The sequence below is a fragment of the Sorghum bicolor genome, chromosome 3 (genome assembly GCF_000003195.3).
Source record: "Sorghum bicolor cultivar BTx623 chromosome 3, Sorghum_bicolor_NCBIv3, whole genome shotgun sequence".
NCBI lineage: Eukaryota > Viridiplantae > Streptophyta > Magnoliopsida > Poales > Poaceae > Sorghum > Sorghum bicolor.
The window spans coordinates 23,208,481-23,229,652 of NC_012872.2; positions in this window are offsets into that span (position 1 = coordinate 23,208,481).

Below are 21,172 nucleotides of genomic sequence, written 5' to 3' on the forward strand. Positions count from 1 at the left end.
GTGGCTCTAATCTTGATCAGAGGCTTCTTCTCCCTTGATGGAACAATGAATTAGGGTTGAGAGGCTCTCTCCTCCAAGGGCCAGGGGGTCTGGTTTATAGTCCCTTCAAGTTAATATGGGCCCTTGGATCAAACCGACATAGATTGTATGGTTTAGATTCATCCTTTAGGTCGGTGGAGACTTCCCGCAAAGCAGAGTCCTGATTGGACTCAGGGGCAGGGCGGGCGCCCTGACCAACTGGGCGGCCGCCTAGGGTCTGGCCCCGTTTTGCCTCCGCTTCGGTCTCGTGGCTTCTGGAGTCTTCTAGATGTAAGATAATTGCGCAGCACGTTAATATCTTTACGTAATCCCGACATGTGGGCCTTTCTTCCATATTTCCTGATAACCCCCTGCAGAAATAGACAAACACCAAAACTCGTGGAATTATGTCAGATAAAACCCTAAGTCTAGATCTTTATTTCATTTGGATCCTTTTCTTTGTTTATTTGTTAATTAAATTTGATACTTAAGGACCGTCAACACTAGTCTTCTTGATTCTTAAATTCTGTGGAGCTCAAATAAACAACAAAGCTTGTGGAACTGATTAAGTGTTAGCATAAATATCTAGCCTTTATTATCTTGAGACTCCTTAATAATTATTACTCCCTGTTTTTATATTTTTATTTTATAAAGCAAAAAAATAATTATTTTATTTTTTTGCCACCACAGTGAATGTACTTATGGGTTTTATGCCACTCGTCTACTCACATGGGGCTTACTGTTTTTCACATTTTTATTTTCTTTTTTTAGGATAATACGAACATGATTAACTAAGTAAACTATTTGAAATAATTGAAATGATTAAAAGGGAAAGGATAACTTCCAAGTTTACCTCTTGGCAAGGCGTTCAGTGTTTTTAAGTCCTCCGAACGGGACTCTCCATTTTCTTAATCGTCCTGAGGTTCGTTGGGTGGCGTAGTCGGTACTTCCGGCAGCGCCTCCTCTTCATGTATAGTTATCTTCATTTTCCACACCTGACTCGGTGCTTCAATCTCCTCTGGATAATTCTGTTTAAACTCTATGTCTTCTGACCTTACAACTTCTCCTTCATAGTCTGCCCATCCATCCTTGATGATCTGCCTCCTCTGGTTGCGGTTGCGTCTCTTTCTGACCTGCTTAGATTCTTCAACAATATAGTTAGGGTCAGTAAAATAACGCCGTACCTTCTCTGAGGGGAAGTGCATATGGACTTCTCCGGTTCCAATGTAGATAATTGCTTTAACGGTGCTGAGGAACGGTCTTCCAAGGATGATGGGTGGATCGTACTCATCTTCTCCCATGTCAACAACTTGAAAGTCTGTGTAGACAAAGTGATCGTCTATTTTGACTGGGACATCAGTTACTGTTCCTTTGACTTCTCGAAATGTCTGATCTGCCATCTGGAGCTGAATGTATGTTGGTCTTAGTGGCATGGTTCCGAACAAGAGCCGATAGGTGACTGCGGCCATTATGTTGACGCCTGATCCGGTGTCGCAAATTGTCTTGTAGAAGTTGTATCCATTTATGGAGCAGTAGATGCTTGGCATTCCTGGGTCGTCCTTCTTGGTCAAAAACGGTGACTTAAGTTGATGATCTTGGCCTCCATGAATTGCAGTGACCATCTTAGCTGACTCGGTCCACACTTGCTTGTTCCTGTTTCTCCTGTTGGTCCTCTACCTTGATTTACGTCTGGATTGATCTGGAATTTGTGTAGTCTTGTTCTTGAAGAAAAATATCTCCTTCTTCCCTTTGACGTAGAAACTGATCTTGGCAGCACTAGCGTAGATGATAGCTCCCGTGGTGTTCAAGAATGGCCTTCCTAGGATGATAGGTGCTCTCTCATCATTTCCGGTCTCTACCACTACGAAGTCTGCTGGGGCATACAAGGTACCAACTCGGACACAAAGGTTCCTCACTATTCCTTTTGGAAAAGTTATCGTCTGATCTGCAAACTGCAAACACATGGTTGTCTCTAATAAAGGATATGTAAAGAATTTCTCATAGAGTACCCTGGGTATAATGTTGACACTGGAGCCAAAGTCGCAGAGTGCTTCTGGGACGTCCACCATGCCGATGGAGATCGGGATGACGGGGCGTCCTGGATCGCCTCTCTTGACCGGCAGACGGTCAGTAGAAAATTCAGTGACGGGGTTACTCCAATTACCTGCATCAAACATGTCTACAAGATTTGCAGATTCTAATTCTTCCGGTTGTGATGGTATACCGGGGTTAATAGTAGGAACAGCAGCAGCTATTTGATTTAACTGGGATTCAATCATTTTATTAAAGCTAATTTGATTCTTGATGGCAGTAGAGAAATTATCCATTCTATTATTTATATTTTCTAGCATTTTATCATTAGATGCCAATTTCTTAGATAGATTATCCATTAGCTTTCCTTGATTAGACACTAACTCTCTCAAAGGTGGAAAATTATTATTATTGTTGTAAGAATTGTTACCTTGATAATTACCTGAGTAGTTAGGCCTCTGTTGATTCCAACCTTGATTTTGTTGAGGACGGTTGTAGTAGTTATTGTTGTTGTTGTTGTTGATGTACTTCACATCCTCAAGCATCTTAGGGCAGTGGTTGCCTGAGTGTCCAGTGTCTCCACACTCCTCACAAGTCATGTGAGAGTCGTAGATGTGCAAAACTTCTTTCTTGTCTCCAGATCTATCGTCGAGCTTCTTCATGAGCAGGTCTAGCTTTGCAGACAACATGTCTACCTCCTTCAGCTGATGCATACCTCCACCTCTCTAGCGTGTCTGGGTCCTCTCTTCATTCCAGCTTTGATTGGACGCCATCTTCTCCACAAGAGCTGTGGCTTGTGGTATAGTAAGTGATAAGAATGCTCCTCCAGCTGCAGCATCCATGGTCTCTCGGGCACTGTTGCTGAGCCCATGATAGAATGTCTGCATCAATAGCCAACTCTCCATTCCATGATGGGGACATTCTAGGATGTAGTCTTGAAAGCGCTCCCATGCTTCTGGAACAGATTCATCATTTTGTTGCTGAAAACTTGTAATCTTCCCACAGAGAGCATTGGTCTTGTCCATGGGAAAGAACTTTGCCAGGAAGTTTGTTGAGCAGAGTGCCCACGTAATATTCTTCTCCTTTGTAGCATAGAACCACTGCTTCACTCTTCCTAATAGTGAGAATGGGAAGAGGCGAAGTAGTATAGCGTCTTTGGAAACTCCTGATATGGTGAATGTGTTGCAAATCTCCAGGAAGTGTTGTAAATGAGCACTAGCATCTTCGTGTGCCTTCCCACAGAACTGGTTGGATTGCACCATGTTGATAAGTCCAGGCTTGAGCTCAAAGTTGCCATCGATCTCTGCAGTAGGTCCAGTGCGGATGTTGTCCGTAGTGGGAGCTGAGAACTCGCGGATTGATTTGTTCGCCATGGCTTCGAACTCTGAAGACAAGTTCCGGTGATCTTCTTGATTGGATGAAGCTTCTTCGTAAAGTGTTGATGACCTCTTCTTGAGCTTTGCTCTCGTCTTCTTGAATAATACTTCAGGATTGTCAACAAAATTCCATGGAAGATGTCTTCTATTCATACATTCCCCTGCATAAGATAAAATAGAAAAATATCGGGGTAAAACTGTATGAGAGAATAGATAAGCTCAATCATATTAGTGATGCGAATGATAACTCAAAATCTTTTATTCCATTCCTGATTGGTAATCAACCTTCCCCGGCAACGGCGCCAAAAATGCTTGTTGGGAATTCTTAACATCATTACCAAAAGTAGACTAAGTTCTCTAAATCTAGTAACGGTGCCAAAAATGCCAAACCTATCCCTCACACCACTTAAGCCAAGTTGTCATCCCCAGCATGATATAAGAGACGCGGTATTGAAATATGCAATTGCTCCTCTAAATAAATAATGAATGGGATCTGCAAGCGCACAGATTAATACCGATGCAGCATTTTAACCGGGAAGTATTCCAGGTCTCGTTATTTATATTTTTACCACTGGGAAGGGATTAGCAATCATCACTATTGATTACAGAATAGAATATGAGATTGAGCATCTATCATTGCATGTATAATTGAGAACATTATATCTAACTCATCATACAGGGATAAGTGTCACATAAAAGATATATGAAATAATAATAGTGACAAGGATAACTAATCTGATCTAGCCACATAATAAATATGATAAGCACCTCAATTAGATACTCTAGAAAGTCATTAGCATGGTATTAGAACGAACTACAAGAATATTCCCTAAGTTATTCTCAACTATATAGTCTAGCATTATCATAGTTAGTGCAAGCATACTTAGCAATCATTGTGAGATAAGACTACGCCCATGCATAGTGATATTAGCAAGGAATATGAGAAACATAGCAATCACTCCCCTGTAATAATGTTGCTCTGCCAGCCCAATACACGAGAGGGGGACTATATAAGAATCAATGAAGCTGTCACTATCACGAACCACCCCACGATCTGGCATAATGGGTACAATTGCAGATAAATACGGTATAAGCACCACGCCTACACAATATCTATCATTTACCCATGGATCCGATGGATAAACGCTATACGATCCTAAGCATGTATATAGATCGAATCTAACTAAGCCAAGTACATAACTATGATAAACTAAGAACAATATAATCTTGAATATAAGCAAGTAGAGCAAAGTCATAAGCAATATATTGAAGTAGAACAAAGTCATATTCATAATATTGAAGAACAAAGATAATTAGAAAGCAATTAGAAGCACAATTAGAGAATTACCAAGAATCCTCCTGACAGATCCGGAAACCAATCGAAGATTGACTCCTTCTAGTTCTAATCCTATGTAGCTATTCTAATCTAGATGTCTAATTGATGTGGTGGCTCTAATCTTGATCAGAGGCTTCTTCTCCCTTGATGGAACAATGAATTAGGGTTGAGAGGCTCTCTCCTCCAGGGGCCAGGGGGTCTGGTTTTATAGTCCCTCCAAGTGAATATGGGCCCTTGGATCAAACCGACATAGATTGTATGGTTTAGATTCATCCTTTAGGTCGGTGGAGATCTCCCACAATGCAGAGTCCTGATTGGACACAGGAGGTGGGCGGGCGCCCAGGGCAGGAGGGCGGGCGCCCTGCCTCTGGCCCCGTTTCGCCTCCGCTTCGGTCTCGTGGCTTCTGGAGTCTTCTAGATGTAAGATAATTGCACAGCACGTTAATATCTTTACGTAATCCCGACATGTGGGCCTTTCTTCCATATTTCCTGATAACCCCATGCAGAAATAGACAAACACCAAAACTCGTGGAATTCTGTCAGATAAAACCCTAAGTCTAGATCTTGATTTCATTTGGATCCTTTTCTTTATTTATTTGATAATTAAATTTGATACTTAAGGACCGTCAACACTTGGCATACCTGGGTCATCCTTCTTGGTCACGAACGGTGACTTGAGTCAATGATCTTGACCTCCGTGAAGTGTAGTGACCATCTTAGCTGACTCGGTCCACACTTGCTTGTTCCTGTTCCTCCTATTGGTCCTCTTCCTTGGTTCATGTCGGGATTGCTCTGGGATTTGTGCAGTCTTGTTCTTGAAGGAAAACGTCTTCTTCCTCCCATTGATGTAGAAACTGATCTTGGCAGCACTAGCATAGATGACAGCTCCCGAGGTGTTCAGGAATGGCCTCCCTAGGATGATGGGTGCCCTCTCATCAATACCGGTCTCTACCACCACGAAGTCTGCTGGGGCATACAAGGCACCAATTCAGACGCAGAGGTTCTTCAATATTCCCCTTGGGAAACTTAGTGTCCGATCTGCAAGCTGCAAACACATGGTTGTTTCTAATAAAGGACATGTAAAGAATTTTTCATAGAGTACTCTGGGCATAATGTTGACGTTGGAGCCAAAGTCACGGTGTGCTTCTGGGAAGTCCACCATGCTGATGGAGATCTGGATGACGGGGCATCCTGGATCGCCTCTCTTGACCGGCAGAAGGTCAGTAGTGTCGACGAAAGCTAGTCGGCAGTCTACCTTGGGGTATACACACGGTAGTAGTTTATCGGCAGACAGTGCGCAAGCTATGAACTTGATGGTGACGCAAGACACAGACAAGGTTTTTATCCAGGTTCGGCCGCCGTGTGGGCGTAATACCTACGTCATGCGTCTGATTGTATTGTTGTGGGTTATGTTGAGTTGAGATGAGTTGTCCTAGGGGGGTCCCTTGTCTCTCTTTATATAGTCCAGAGGGCAGGGTTACAGATCTGGAAACTAATTCTAATCGGTTACATTTGTCATAGATAATACGATATATATTCCTATTCTAACCGACTAGAATCTGGCTTGATCTCTACGTCTTGTTTCCTTACGTAAGGCTCCGAGCAGTTGGATCAAGCCCCGAACTGTCTCGTGATGGGCCAAGCCTCCTAGCCCAAGTCTAGCCGTAAGGGTATAGGAGTTTATACCCCCACAGCTAGTCCCCGAGCTCCATGTATTATGATGCAACACGCCCTCTGGAGCTTCTTCGACCAGCAAGACTTGGCATCTTTGACAAGCAGGAAAGTCGCTCGAAAAATTGTAATGATATTTCGACCAGTCTTGAAAACCAGTTGATCAACATCAACATCGAAGAAGCCGGTTGTTCAAAGAATGCATGGTGCTCTTAAGAAAAAAATTTCTTTCCCGGTGAAGTGTGCCCACTTTACTTTTCTGTATAGTAAAGTCTGCCAAAAAGAAGCAAATTCACCGCAAGGTAAAGTGTGCCCACTTAGTCCCTGAGCCTGGTAGTAGGTGACGTAGGCACGTGGTGCCAGGGTCAAAAAAAAGAAAAAGTCTTCGAGCATATCATGCTCGGTGGTGGGTACAGTCCCCAGATTGTCGATTGGGCAAACTGGTCGACCAGTACCCGAGCATATCGTGCTTGGTGGTCGGTGCAGTCCCCAGATTGTAGATTGGGCAACCTGGTCGACGAGTCCCGGAGCATATCGTGGTCGGTGCAGTCCCTAGATTGTCGATTGGGCAAACTGGTCAACCAGTCCACGAGCATATCCTGCTCAGTGGTCGGTGCAGTCCCCTGATTGTCGATTGGGCAAACTGGTCGACCGGTCCCCGAGCATATCATGTTCGTCTGGCCGAAGATCACGCTTATCTTTTGAAAAAATCGTATCGCTGTATTAATGTGCGATGTGACGGAGTGTCCTGCCATATTGTCAGTTGTCGCACCCGGTTTTCAAATGAATACCAAGCGCTAACTGTATGTGTGCCCAGGATGTCCACACGACACATATAGCGACAAATATGGAGAATATCAAGAACAATGCTTTATTATATATCAAAACATAGTTACAACAAGGTTTACATCTATTACAAAGCATGGCGGAAACTATTCTATATCTTCTCTTTGGGTCTCCATACTCCACAGGGACGGTTGACTGGGGGTACACTTGCCTAGTTCTCTTGGAACATCTCAGGGAACTTCACCTTTGAATCACCATCTGGTACCCATCCGGGATTTTTGATTATTGAATGTAAAGCAAGTGTGAGCGCACCATACTCAACAAGTATAACATGAGGGGATGCAAGGCTCAAAAGGCTTGACTTGGTTTGACTGCGATAAGCATTTTTAGTTGGTCATATTTTATTAATAAACCTATGTTGCTAGGTTATTCTTAAGCTCCCAAGGTGATAAGTATAATTATCATCAAAATTAATCATCACCCAAACCATCCATAGAACCATCTATCTCAAAAAGGATCCAAGCCGCTCTTGACCGAGAGCACGGCTGATATATCAGTTTTATAACTCTGCAGAGTATGTACATCTTTACCCATGAGTCGTGATTGCCCTTTTGCCCGAGGGGGCCAACCTCTTGACTCACTTCGAAGGTAAGTCAGCAGGGATCACTACGTAACCTTTCACTAGGCACCCTAACTAGTTAGTGGCCGTGAGGTTTCAGTGGCAAGTGTGCATAGAGACCTCCTCCAAGAGGCACATGTGGTCGCAGCACTGTACACACCAAGGTAGGAGCAAAACAATACACTACGAGGCACCCCCCTCTTGCGCCTTTCGGTAACCACTAACAAGCTAGAGACGTACTAGATACTTGATTAAGATCAGAGCTATGTGATTCTCATGGTTGTACTGTAAGTACTGGGTTTGCCGCTTTAAGATTCAGTCCTTACGGAGGGCAGACTAGAGCACCCAAAAAGGCCCAATGCTCTAGCCCCCTTATATCCATGTTGCTACAAAGCATCATTATATATTGATTCCATAATCCATTAGTCAAGATTAACTTTATATAGTTCGGTGATTGCAATCTAAGCCAAACTAACCATATGCATAACCCAAAGGTAACAAGGAATACAAGTTAACAAAGGTTCTAGGTATTGTCCTTATAGGTTCACCATTTTAGACACATGCATATGAAACAGTGATTAAATGGTTATTGGGTAACAAGGGAACTCATGTTACACTTGCCTTCAACTGTTGCTCAAACTTATCCAACTTCTTTATCATCCTTGTAGAGCTCCTCTTCTAACGATAGCAACAACAATCGCAAGCATCACAGACAAGCCTAAAAACAGTACAAGTGGTTTTGATGGCGACTCTAAAAATAGGGGACCGTCAGTTTCTTACTGATCTGGTTTTTTAGCCTTGTGTGGGCATAGATGTAAGTCTGGCAATGAAGTGGATGAGTGGTAACGGGGTACTTATCGACACCACTACTCGCGTGGTGATGTTGAGAGATCCTGGTACTAAGGAAGCATTCTTTGTGCAACTTCCTCGTGATATTTATATATGCAGCACGATGAACGCAATTACATCTAGGACCACCAAGGATATTCCAGTGGTGTGTGAGTTTCCGGATGTATTTCCTAATGACTTGCACGGGCTTCCTCCGGACCGGGATGTGGAGTTCAAAATTGAATTGCTCCCAGGTACTGCTCCTATCTCTAGAAGACCATATAGAATGCCGCCGAATGAGCTAGCTGAGCTTAAGACCCAGTTAAATGAATTATTGAAGAAGAGTCTTATTCATCCTAGTTCTTCTCCTGGGGTTGTCCAGCTATCTTTGTGAAGAAGAAAGATCAATCTTTGTGCATGTGTGTGGACTATCATCCACTGAATGCGGTGACTATCAAGAATAGGTATCCTCTTCCTCGCATTGATATCTTGTTTCATAAGTTGTCTAAAGCTAAGGTATTCTCCAAGATTGATTTGCGGTCTGGGTACCATCAGATCAAGATCTATCCTGAAGATATAACCAAGACGGCTTTCTCAACGAGATATGGGCTGTATGAGTATCTCGTCATGTCCTTTGGTCTTATAAATGCACCGGCACACTTCATGTATCTCATGAATTCGGTATATTCTCGCAATGAAGAAGAACATGCAGAGCATCTGCGTGTAGTGTTAACTCGTTTGCGTAAACATTAGCTTTATGCTAAGTTTGGCAAATGCGAGTTCTGGCTAAAGAAAGTACCTTTCTTGGGCCATGTCTTGTCTGAAGAAGGGATATCAGTGGATCCGGCCAAAGTGCAAGAAGTGCTGGATTGGAAGGTCCCAACTTCAGTGCACGAGGTTTGGTGTTTTTTGGGTTTGGTTGGGTATTATCATCGTTCGATTCTAGAGTTCTCAAAAATGTCCAAGCCTATGACTCGCTTGCTTCAGAAAGATGAGAAGTTCATGTGGACACCTAAATGTGAGGAAGCATTCCACAAGTTGAGAAAATTGCTGACATCAGCTCCTGTCCTAGCTCAACCCAATATCAAGAAGCCTTTCGATGTCTTTTGTGATGCATCTAGTATCGGTTTGGGCTGTGTGCTTATGCAAGAAGGTTGCGTTATCGCTTATGCTTCACGCCAACTTCGAAAACATGAGGTCAATTACCCTACTCATGATTTAGAATTGGTCGCAGTTGTCCATGCTTTGAAGATCTGGATCCACTATTTGTTGGGTAATCTATGCAATATCTACATCAATCATAAGAGTCTCAAGTACATCTTCACCCAGTCTGAATTGAACATGCAGCAGCGAAGGTGGCTTTAGTTGATTAAAGATTATAATCTTCAAGGACATTACCATCCGGGCAAGGCAAATGTGGTTGCGGATGCCTTGAGTCAGAAATCACATTGCCATTCAGTTCAGATTGAAGATCCATCCTTGTCACGTCTTATTCATCCACTAGTCCTTCACCAGACTGCCTTGGAAAGTTCTCTTTGCAATCGAGTAATTGAGTTGTAGCAAACTAATGTAGGAATCCACCATATAAAGAGAAAGATGAAAGAAGAAACCATGCATTTCTAGGTCGATGAGAACGAGATTCTATGGTTCAAAGATCGACTTGTTGTACCAAAGAACCGTGAGCTCCAAAATTAGATCTTGTCTGAAGCTCATTCGTCCAAGCTATCTATTCATCCTAGTAGTAGTAAGATGTATCGGGATCTCAAACCTCCGTTTTGGTGGACAAAGATGAAAAATGAGATAGCCGCTTTTGTTGCTCGTTGCGATAACTCTTGTCGCGTGAAGGCAGTTCACATGAAAGCAGGTTTACTTCAAACCTTGCCAATCTCTGGTTGGAAATGGGAAGAAGTAAGTATGGACTTTATCTCTGGACTCCCAACTTCTGTTAAAGGTTATGACTCTATCTAGGTGATTGTGGATCGTTTGACCAAGGTCGCTTGTTTTATTCTAGTCCGAGCTGAGTATCGACCACATCAATATGCGGAGTTGTACTTTGAGCACATTGTCCATCAATATGGTGTACCTCGCACTATCATGTTGGATCGTGGACCGTAATTCACGGCTTGTTTCTGGGAATGTCTTCACGAGCAAATTGGTACTCACTTGGTTCGGAGTTCTGCATATCACCCATAAATGGCCGGCCAAAATGAACGTGTTAACCAAATCCTAGAAGACATGTTGAGAGCATGTGCTCTCTCCTCAAAAGGTTCTTGGGTGAAATGGTTACCGTTACCTAAGCTCTCTTACAACAATAGTTACCAAGAGAGCATCAAGATGGCTCCTTTTGAAGCCCTATATGGCCGAAAGTGTCGAACTCCATTGAATTGGGTAGAGCCCGGGGAGCGAAGGTATTACGGCATCGATTTCATGGACGAAGTGGAGCAGCAAGTCCGTACAATCCAGCAACATCTGGAAGCTCCTCAAGCTCGTTAAAAGAGTTATGCTGACAAGAGAAGAAAACCAATTGACTTTGTAGTCGGGGATCACGTGTATCTCAAGGTGTCTCCGATGATGACATCTTTTATGACGGCTTCTGCAAGACCTCTCTCCACCCCGCTGGGGATGAGGACTAAACCGTTGGGCGCTCTCTAACGACTTTGTACATATGATGCTTTTGGTGGATGTGATGAAACCTTGGCTTTAAGAAGAACCAATAATATGTTGTGAAAACTATGTTGCTTCCGCTACTTGAACTTGTGTTGTAATAACTTAAGTAAACTCCAATGTGGTGTCACTTCATCACTAGTGAATGAACTATGTAACAATCGTTGTGTTGTGCTGAACTATTACGATCTTGGTTCGTTGCAAAGTTGGTTTGAAATCCTTTGTGGTTTCAGTTGACTACCGGGATTATATGGGCTCAAGTTTGGAAATTTGATTGCCTGTTCGATCGTTTCTACACTTGAACTCTTATAATTTGGCCGGTTCTGTGACAATAAATATAGACCTAGCATCAATGTAATAGAGACATCAATCAATATCAAATACAAGTTTATTTCTAATTTTACATCTACTTTTTGATGACTTCGTCAATTTGCATACTTTTCTTCTTACAAGTTCTCATTGATTCGGCTTGTTACACTCGACGATTCTCGAGTTCCGCGTGAACACCTCTTGGTCGTGACGTCTGGGCGCATCGCTATTGCTAGGACCGAAGTGTTCGAATCTTCATCCTTGTCCACTATTAGGTTAAATGGACTGGCTGTAACATCCTCGATGTTACGGTTACTAAAATCCGGATCATGGCATCATCAGCATTGCACAGCATAGTTGTTAAGCACACCTTGATGCATCAACTTAAAACAAGTTTGCTGTGATTGGTTGTGCTAGGAATCTAAAGTGTGTTTGAATTGTGTATTGATGCTTGTGTTGGTTGCTAAAACCCTAGGGTGGAAGTTTTCCGAAAGACTAGGGGGGGGGGAACCGTGATTTCTGGACCCTAGAATTGCCCCTTTTTGTGCAATTCAAAAACTAAGCAAAATTTGAGGATGAGTTCAAAAGCAAAGTTGTAGATCTTGGCAAGATGTACAACTTTGGTGTTTTGAGTTTTTGAAGTTTCAATATAAAATTCAAAGTAATTTTGAAAATACAGATTTCCAGAAAGTGTCCCCTTTTCCAATTTGAACCTCCAATTCAAAATCCGTTTGGAATTTTGAAAAGTGGTCAACATGAAAGTTGTAGGGCACAAAAAGTTGAACAACTTTCATGTTGAATGTTTTTCAAGTTGTTTTGAAAAATCAAAAGTAATTTTGGAAATTCTGATTTGTCCCCAATTCAAAAAAATTGAATTTCCTTGAATTGGGATTTGAAATTCAAACTATTTTGTCAAATTCATCTTGTTCCACTCAGAATTGGCTTTGGTCACCAAAAGAAGTTTTGAAGCTTATAAAATTTTGAACAACTTTTGTTTTGGCATAAAATTGACTCCAGTTCAAATTTTGGAAGTAATTCGCAAAAAAACAAAAAGGAGTGGATAGGGCCTGCTACAGTAGGGACTTGATGAGGATCACCGGCTCCCTGTCCAACGCGGCCGCCGCGTGCGCGCGTGCGAGCACGCAGCTGCTTGCTGCCAGTGCCGCCAGACGACGTGGAAGCTCCGCGCTCGCTCTACGCGGGTATAAAGCCGTTCCACCAGCCGACGCGCCTCCGTTTGCCTCCAAGAACGCAGACGAGCTACGCCCGCGCCACTGCAAAATTCGCCGCAAGCACGCCCTCTTCATCTTCCCGGTGTGCAGCACCCACTTCGCCCGTGACCTAGCTACCTCTTGGACCCTTCGCCGCACGCTTTAACCCCCTAACGCCACCAGCCGTGCCGTCGTCCCCAATTCCGGCCAGGACCGTCGCCGAGGAACCCTTCACGTGGGCACGCTACTCCAGTCGGTATCATGCCTTGCCAGCGGTCGTTTCAAGTTCTTCTCGTTTCCCCGATGCTCATGCGCCCGCTCTTTCTCCTTGGACGTGAATAGGCCCACCGGAACGACCTCGCCAAGGCTCCAGCGCCCGCCCGACGACACCGTCTCCGTCGCCAGTGACCTCGGCTACCTCCTCGAGCCTCGCAACGTGAGCACCACCCTCTCTGACCTTCGTGGAAGCTTGTTGATGCAAAATTGATCTGCAAACACAAAGGGCTAATACCCGATTCAAACGTTAAGGCGTGCCAGCCGATTTGACCTTGCTATCGGCAAAGGTGATAACTCGAATACTTTAGTCCTGACAACAGCGATGCGCCCGGATGTCACGGCTAAGAGGTACTCACGCGGAACTCGAGAACACGCCGAGCTTAAGTCGACGAATTCCTAAGAACTCGTAATAAAAAGAAAAAAAGTGTGACGAAGTCGTCGAAAAGTAGATGCTGGAATATGAGTAAAAACGTATGTTTGATTGATTTCTTGATATCTGATTACAAGGTCTTAGGGCTTATATTTATACCCTGCTCAAAGAGCTACGACCAGACACGATTAGAATTCGAATTCCAAATTACACGGAACCCGTATATAAAACGATACGAATAACATAAGGAAATAATAAAACCATCCTTCGTGACAAACCGAAACTCCTCCACATGACAACTGGCAACTTCCGGACTCCTCCTTCGCGTCATCGGCAATCCCCTTGCCATAGTCATCGGCAGACCCTTTTACTTGGTCATCGGTACCATGTTACTGTCTGAGGACTTAGTCACATTCAACCTTTCCCTCATCGGCAACCATCCTTACCAGCAACCCGTATCGTACTGCCACCCTGTCCTGCCATCCTGGACACGTGCCCAAAAATGGTGTCAACACATGCCCCCCAGTTTCGGAGTATAAAACTATTAATGCTCCGAAATTCTCTGCAGTAATGATGTCTTTTCCGCAATTAATGCTCCTAATCTGGTAACCGACAACCTCAATCTGGGCAACTCTGATCCTAATCCTCCGCAGATCCCTCGAAATCCACAACTTCCCAAACGGGCATCCCTCTTAGTCGTACATCGGCAACAATACCGTTACAAAGATCTGCTGATGCTCTGCCCAGGATATTCGCAAAAACGGTTACTTCCCCTCTATCCGCCCATCGGCAGGACGACCGTTATAGAATATCACCGATGGACCGACCAGGAGATCGCGCACAGTAAAATATCTTTAGATAATGACCGCTTCCTGTCAAATCACCTGCACAATCCCTGGATTATCGTGCGAACAGTTACCATATCCACTTGAGTACCCTCGGGTTTCTCGGATGCGGCAAAGAAATAAGTCAGATTTGCCCTTGTCCATCTTGCCCTATAAATAGTTCCTTCTTGGGTACTCCTCCCCCATTACATCATTCTGCCATCCAACTTCACTTTTCCAGCGGCGGCGCCATTCTCAATCCTCAAGATCTCCGACAAGCATTCTTCTTCATCAACTCCGGCGTCTTCCAGCGTCCCCCTCACGACAAGATGGCCGTTGGCTTCGTCGTCCCTGAGGTCAGACTTTCATCTCATCCGCTGTACCTTTTTCCTGCATTCCTGTTCATCTGCGATTTACCTTACCGAATATTTTCCTTCTCCTTTTTCTTTGTATCTTTATTCCCCAAAACACCAGGAGTTATCCAACAAAATTGTCATTCCTACCGATCAACCACATCTTCAATGCCTCGGCCCTCTAGGGGATCCAGATCCAACCGACCTTATCAACGCAGAAACCAACAGGATTCCCTTTAGAGCCGAAAACTTTGCTCTAGATCTATGGAAAGACACCTTTCGCTCTTGGCCTAGCCCTACTGTAGGGTGGAAAGACTGGTTCTTGAGGGTCAGCAACTCTTATGAAGTTCAATGGGGTGAGAGGAAATTAGCTCAATGCATTAGGCTGTCCATTGCCGATATGCACAGGAACGAGTCATTGCTGATAGCCGCATCTTACTTTTGGTCAGATACTCTCAACGCTTTTGTTTTTGGCCACGGCCCTGCTTCTCCTACCCTTGCCGATGTAGCCATGCTCACTGGGTTAGACATATTTTCTGCCGATAGCACCCACTTTTTTGATACCGCCCCCAGCGCCAAAGTGGAGACTCGCGCTATCGGCGGCTGGTCAGGGTACATCCAGAAGTACCGCGGGAGAGGGCCTGTCACCATAAAGGAACAAACCACTTTTCTAAACATGTGGCTAGACAAATTTGTATTATGTGGTCGATCGGCAGGACCGACTTCTGTCTACCTATCGGCAGCAGAAAGACTGGCTAGCGGTGGTCAATTTCCTCTCGGCCGTTATTTGCTCGGCGCTGTTTATCACCTCCTTCATCAGGTAGTCCAGAAACTCCTGCTCGGCCAACCTATCGGCAACTTGGGAGGTCCTTGGTGGTTTATTAATATGTGGCTCAACCTGCACCTGCACAAGCGTCTTGATCTCAACTTGTTCTCTCAGCACTTCCCAAGAGATATAGCCGAGAACCATGTGTTGGGCGAAGAGGAATGGGCAACACGTGCCCCCCTGAACTTTGGCGAAGCTGTTATAGTTTTACCCGGTTCAGGGAACACTCCGGATCAGATCGGCCGATTCTTCGAAACGCTGTATGAGGGTCTGGCCAGAGATGAACGACCATGGCTGGCTTATGACGACCCAGACAGCATGCTCCCTCTGACCTTCAATCCGTTCGACGACGCTCTTGACAGGGACAATGAGGTGATGATGGCAATCGTGACTCCCAGAGTCATACCAGTGAACTTCTTCGGCAGCACGAAAACCTCTCCCCAAACCTATGAATTTTATAATCCATCGGCATTAGCTCGCCAGCTGGCTTTCGGCCAATTGCCGATCGCACTTCCTTATGCCGATGTAATAAAGCTCAGAGAACCCATCGCTAACCTCCTCGAGTGGACTCGAGTAGCCCAGTTACCACCAAATGCCGATACAGATGTAGATCTGTCAGAATGGGTTCCAGCTGCCTTTATTACTCAAGCATACAAGCTATGGTGGGCAGAATGGAAGGAGAATCTATTCTGCAGATCGGCTCTCTCATACCGCGGCATGATCGACCCCGAATACGAAGTCCCTGACGACACTGTAAGTGTTTTAAACCGATGTCTCATTTTCCAATACTATTCCCATTGATAATTTACCCCTGTATTCTTTTTGCAGATTGACAACACCCCCCCATCGGTTAGCAGGAGTGGCAAGCCGATCGACTTATTCCCACCAGGCCCGATCTCCTCAATCGGCCACAATGCTCCCACTCTGGCTTCCATTGTGCACCGGGGTGCGCGTCTCAAGAAAGTTACCACCAGGAAAACTCAGACATCACCAACGGTAACTGCTTCCACTCTGGCGCAAGCTTTCAAGGCAATCTGTTAAAACCCCTTTTTATTTATGCTGACTATCTTTATATCGGTTATCTGTGCTCATAAACTCTTTATCGTTGTTGCAGCAAACTGGTGCATCAGCAAAAGCCAAACGTCAAGGTGCCGATCCCCCCAGTCTAGCCAGCCAAAGAGGAAAGGCGTCCAAGGTGTTAAGACTGGAACAAAGCGTCAGAAAATGGCAACTCCTCCTCCTCCTCCGGTGTTTCCAATCCCGGTGGAATCTTCCCCTTCTCCTCCAGGAGTCCAAGCACAGCAAGGAACATCTCCTCAATCAATACAGGAAGCACTACAGACTGAAGAACCTCAGCAAGAAGAACCTCAAACGGCGGGTGCGTCATCTGACGTAGGCGAACAAACAACTGGCCCGGCAGGTCCAGTTATATCATCGGCGGTTTCCTCAATTCAAACAACTGTTGTTCCTCTTCCGGGTAACATATCCCAACAATACTCCTACCGATAAACTTATTTTCATTTCTTCTTATAATGCTTCCTGTCTTCTTTCAGGCGATATCGTTCTATCGGCAACATCTGCCGATCAACCTGCAGCTCCATCGGCCTCTCTGAGTCAAAGGCAGGAAATTGCCCTGAAGCAAGTAAGTCATCCACTTTTCCATCGGTATCATCTGTCGACGTTTTGACCATAAAATTGACCTATTTCATTTTCATTTTCAGGAACAAGATTCTCCCGACAGCTTATTCTCCTTCGCTATTGATATCTTTGAAGAAGAAGGCGAGGAAGCAAGCTCCTCTCGGGCAGTTGGAATTGTATCGGCAGAAACCAAAGCTAGGCTGGAGGAGCTATCGGCCATACTTCATCAAGACACAACTCAACTGGTCAACGATTCTGACCCAGCCAAGGCCCTGTTCAAGACTCTTAGAGGCCAAATTCCTGCCGATGCCGAAGAAGCACTCTTCCACGCTGCACATCTAGAAAGCCGTCAGCTACAGTACCAGAAAGCTACTCGACGCCTTGCCGACAGAGCTGCTCAAATCCAGCTCTCTAAGGAGATGATAAAAGAAAAACTCTTAGCCGATGAGAAACATAAGAACATCGGCATCTTAAAGTCCTCAGGTGATGCACTGAAGCAGAAAATGTCTGATCTATCGGCAAAAAGAGAAGCTCTGCTGGCTGAACTCAAGCAAGTAGAAGACGCCCTGTCCCAAGCCCAACAAGAAGATAGTCAACTGCCGGAGACCATCAAGCATCTTGAACAGGAACGAAACGTCCACGGTCGTAAAGCGCTGCAACTGAAGAGGAAATTGAAGCCGATTGAAGGTTCTGCCGATGACGATATCAAAGAGATAGAGACAGCCAACCAGATTCGGCTGCGCGCCATATCTGCAATCCAGGCACTGCTGAACATCTGAAGCTTTCATCGGCGACACACCTTTGTTTCTCCGTTTTTAGCTTTTAGTCTAGCCGATAAGACTGTTATCGGCATCTTTTGAACCATTAAGTCTGCCCTTGAACATTTAAATTCAGCCGATAGGAATGTTATCGGCACTTAACCTTTTATGCATCGATCCATATGCTGGGGTAGTACTTCTTCAAATATTTGCCATTTAATGCTCTGGGAAATTCAACTCCTTCGAGAGTTTCTAGAATATAGGCATTACCAGGAGCTGAGCGTTTTATCCGATAAGGACCTTCCCAATTAGGAGACCACTTCCCAAACTTTGAACTTTTAGTCCCGACTGGCAAAATCAACTTCCATACCAAATCCTTATCGGCAAACTCCTTAGCCTTCACCTTTTTATCATACCATCTGGCAACTCTCTTCTTATTTTCTTCTATACTCATTAAAGCCGTTAACCGATGCTCTGCTAAATCATCTAACTCATCGGTCATTAAAGTGGCATAATCATCGGCAGCCAATTGATCTTGAAAAGATAATCGCCTAGATCCAGCCTTAATCTCCCAAGGCAAAACTGCATCATGTCCATACACCAATTGATAAGGCGACACCTTGGTTGATCCATGACAAGCCATTCGATAAGACCACAGTGCTTCATTCAACAATGTATGCCACCGCCTAGGATTTTCTTCAATCTTTCGTTTAATAAGCTTGATAATTCCCTTGTTAGACGCTTCGGCCTGCCCATTGGCTTGAGCATAGTAAGGAGAAGAATTCAACACTTTAATTCCCATACCGATTGCAAATTCATCGAACTCCCCCGACGTGAACATGGTGCCCTGATCGGTAGTAATCGTTTGGGGAATCCCAAATCGGTAAATAATATGCTCCTTCACAAAATCAATCATATTGGCCGATGTGACTTTCTTCAAGGGAATAGCTTCGACCCATTTGGTGAAATAGTCAGTGGCAACCAGAATGAATTTATGCCCTTTGCTAGATGGTGGATGAATCTGGCCGATCAGATCGATGGCCCACCCCCGGAACGGCCAAGGTTTTATTATAGGATTCATAGCCGATGCGGGTGCTCTCTGGATATTACGGAACTTTTGACAACCTTGACATCCCTTGAAATATTTAAAACAATCTTCGAGTATGGTCGGCCAAAAATATCCATTCCTTCGAATCATCCACTTCATCTTAAAAGCTGACTGATGCGCTCCACCATCAACCAGGATCTTGGTCATTGGCTGCCCATCGACCCTTCCTTTGAGGAACAAAGCTTTGAGATGCTGCCTCTCGTCATCGGCAGGTTTCTCAAAGATAGCCGTCATCGGATCCAGAGCCAACTGAGCTATCTGATCAGAAAATTCCAACTCATCATCACTGGCTGGTGCAAGAAACTCCATCGGCAACATGAAGACCATGTTGACGCCTGCCGATGGACCTTCCTTCTCAGTGTCTGATGGCTGCCGACTTCCAGAGTTCTCTCCTTTATTTAGCTCTTCCTGCCTTTCACGTTGCAATCTCCTTTTCTGTGTCTTAGTTAATCCTTGAGGGCACCATGGAGGAAGTGGCCTTTGCCTTGCCGTCGGGCGTTGGTTCTCTCTTAACTCCATGCGATGCGTATTAGCATCCCTGCAAAATATGAATTCATCGGGAACCCGCGCATCAGCCATTCTTTCAAGCTCCTCTTGGTTCCTGGGAAAATACTGGACACGGTCGCCAAGCCGATCGTGAATGCTAAGCCTGCCCCCCAGCCGATCATGAACTGACGCCCTTCCTCTGATCGGCCCATTAAATCGTCGTTCATCATCATGATAACGCCGATCGTTCCTGTCGTACCGATCATAACCGTTGCATTCAGGGCAGTCTCTGACAGTAGGAAGCTTGATATTTTCCTACCAACAATGGATGAAGAATGGGCAATTCCAATGATCCCTATGCCGATTCCACTCCTGTCGGCGTCTCTCTTCTTCCCGTTGATAATCTTCCTGCTGGCGCCGGTACCGATCTTCCCGTTGTTGCCATCTCTCTCGAGGCCTTCTATGAGTTATGACAATACCAGATCGAGGAATTCTTCCTGAGCTAGTTCCTTCCTGGACCAAGCCCTTACTTCTTGCATCAGCGGTAGTAACTTGATGCTGAGGATCTACCGATGCACTCTTCTCAGCTGTCTCCGACGTCAAGACCTTAGCCTTCCCCTTAGCATCCAACATGTTCGTCGGGAAAGGATGTTGGTCTATCTTCATCGGCTTCTGGGCTTTGGAACTATCAAACTTGATTCTCCCTGACTCTATGGCCGATTGCAGCTGTTGTCTGAATACTTTGCACTCATTGGTATCATGTGAAGTTGCATTATGCCACTTGCAATACCTCATCCTCTTCAACTCTTCTGCCGACGGGATCACGTGGCTAGGTGACAATTTGATTTGACCTTCTTGAAGTAGAAAGTCAAATATCCTATCGGCCTTGGCGGTGTCAAATGCAAACTTCTCTGGTTCCTTCTGCCCAAAAGGACAAGACATCGGCTTCTTGTTTTTTACCCATTCTGCCAAACCGATTACTGGTTCTTCATCGGAATCTGAGCTTGTTGCCTCATCAACAAATGAGACTTTCTTATTCCATGCCCTCTTAGGCTCGAAAGGCTTGATGTCTTGATCAGATATCCTCTGCACCAAGTGACTTAAACTTTCGAACTCCTGAGAGGCATACTTATCCCTGATGTGTGGCAACAGACCCTGGAAAGCCAAATCGGCTAGTTGCCGATCATCCAGAACCAGGCTATATCATTTATTTTTGACTTCTCGTATCCTCTGCACAAATCCCTCAACCGACTCATCATTACGTTGCCTCAACTTGACCAAGTCGGTGATCTTCTTCTCATGAACCCCCGAGAAGAAGTATCTGTGGAATTGCTTCTCTAGATCGGCCCAAGTAATTACTGAATTGGGAGGCAATGATATGAACCAAGTAAAGGCCGATCCAGACAATGATGATGAAAATAGGCGAACCCTCAATTCGTCCCTGTTACCAGCCTCTCCACATTGAATAATGAACCTGTTGACATGCTCCATGGTTGACGTATCGTCCTGTCCGGAAAACTTTGTAAAATCCGGTACTTTGTACCGATGTGGAAGCGGGATCAAATCATACGCTGGAGGATACGGTGTCCGATAAGAATAAGTGTTGACTTTGGGTTTTATCCCAAATTGTTCTCTCATTACTTCGGCAATCTTATCGGCCCAATACGCATCGGCATCTTGCCGA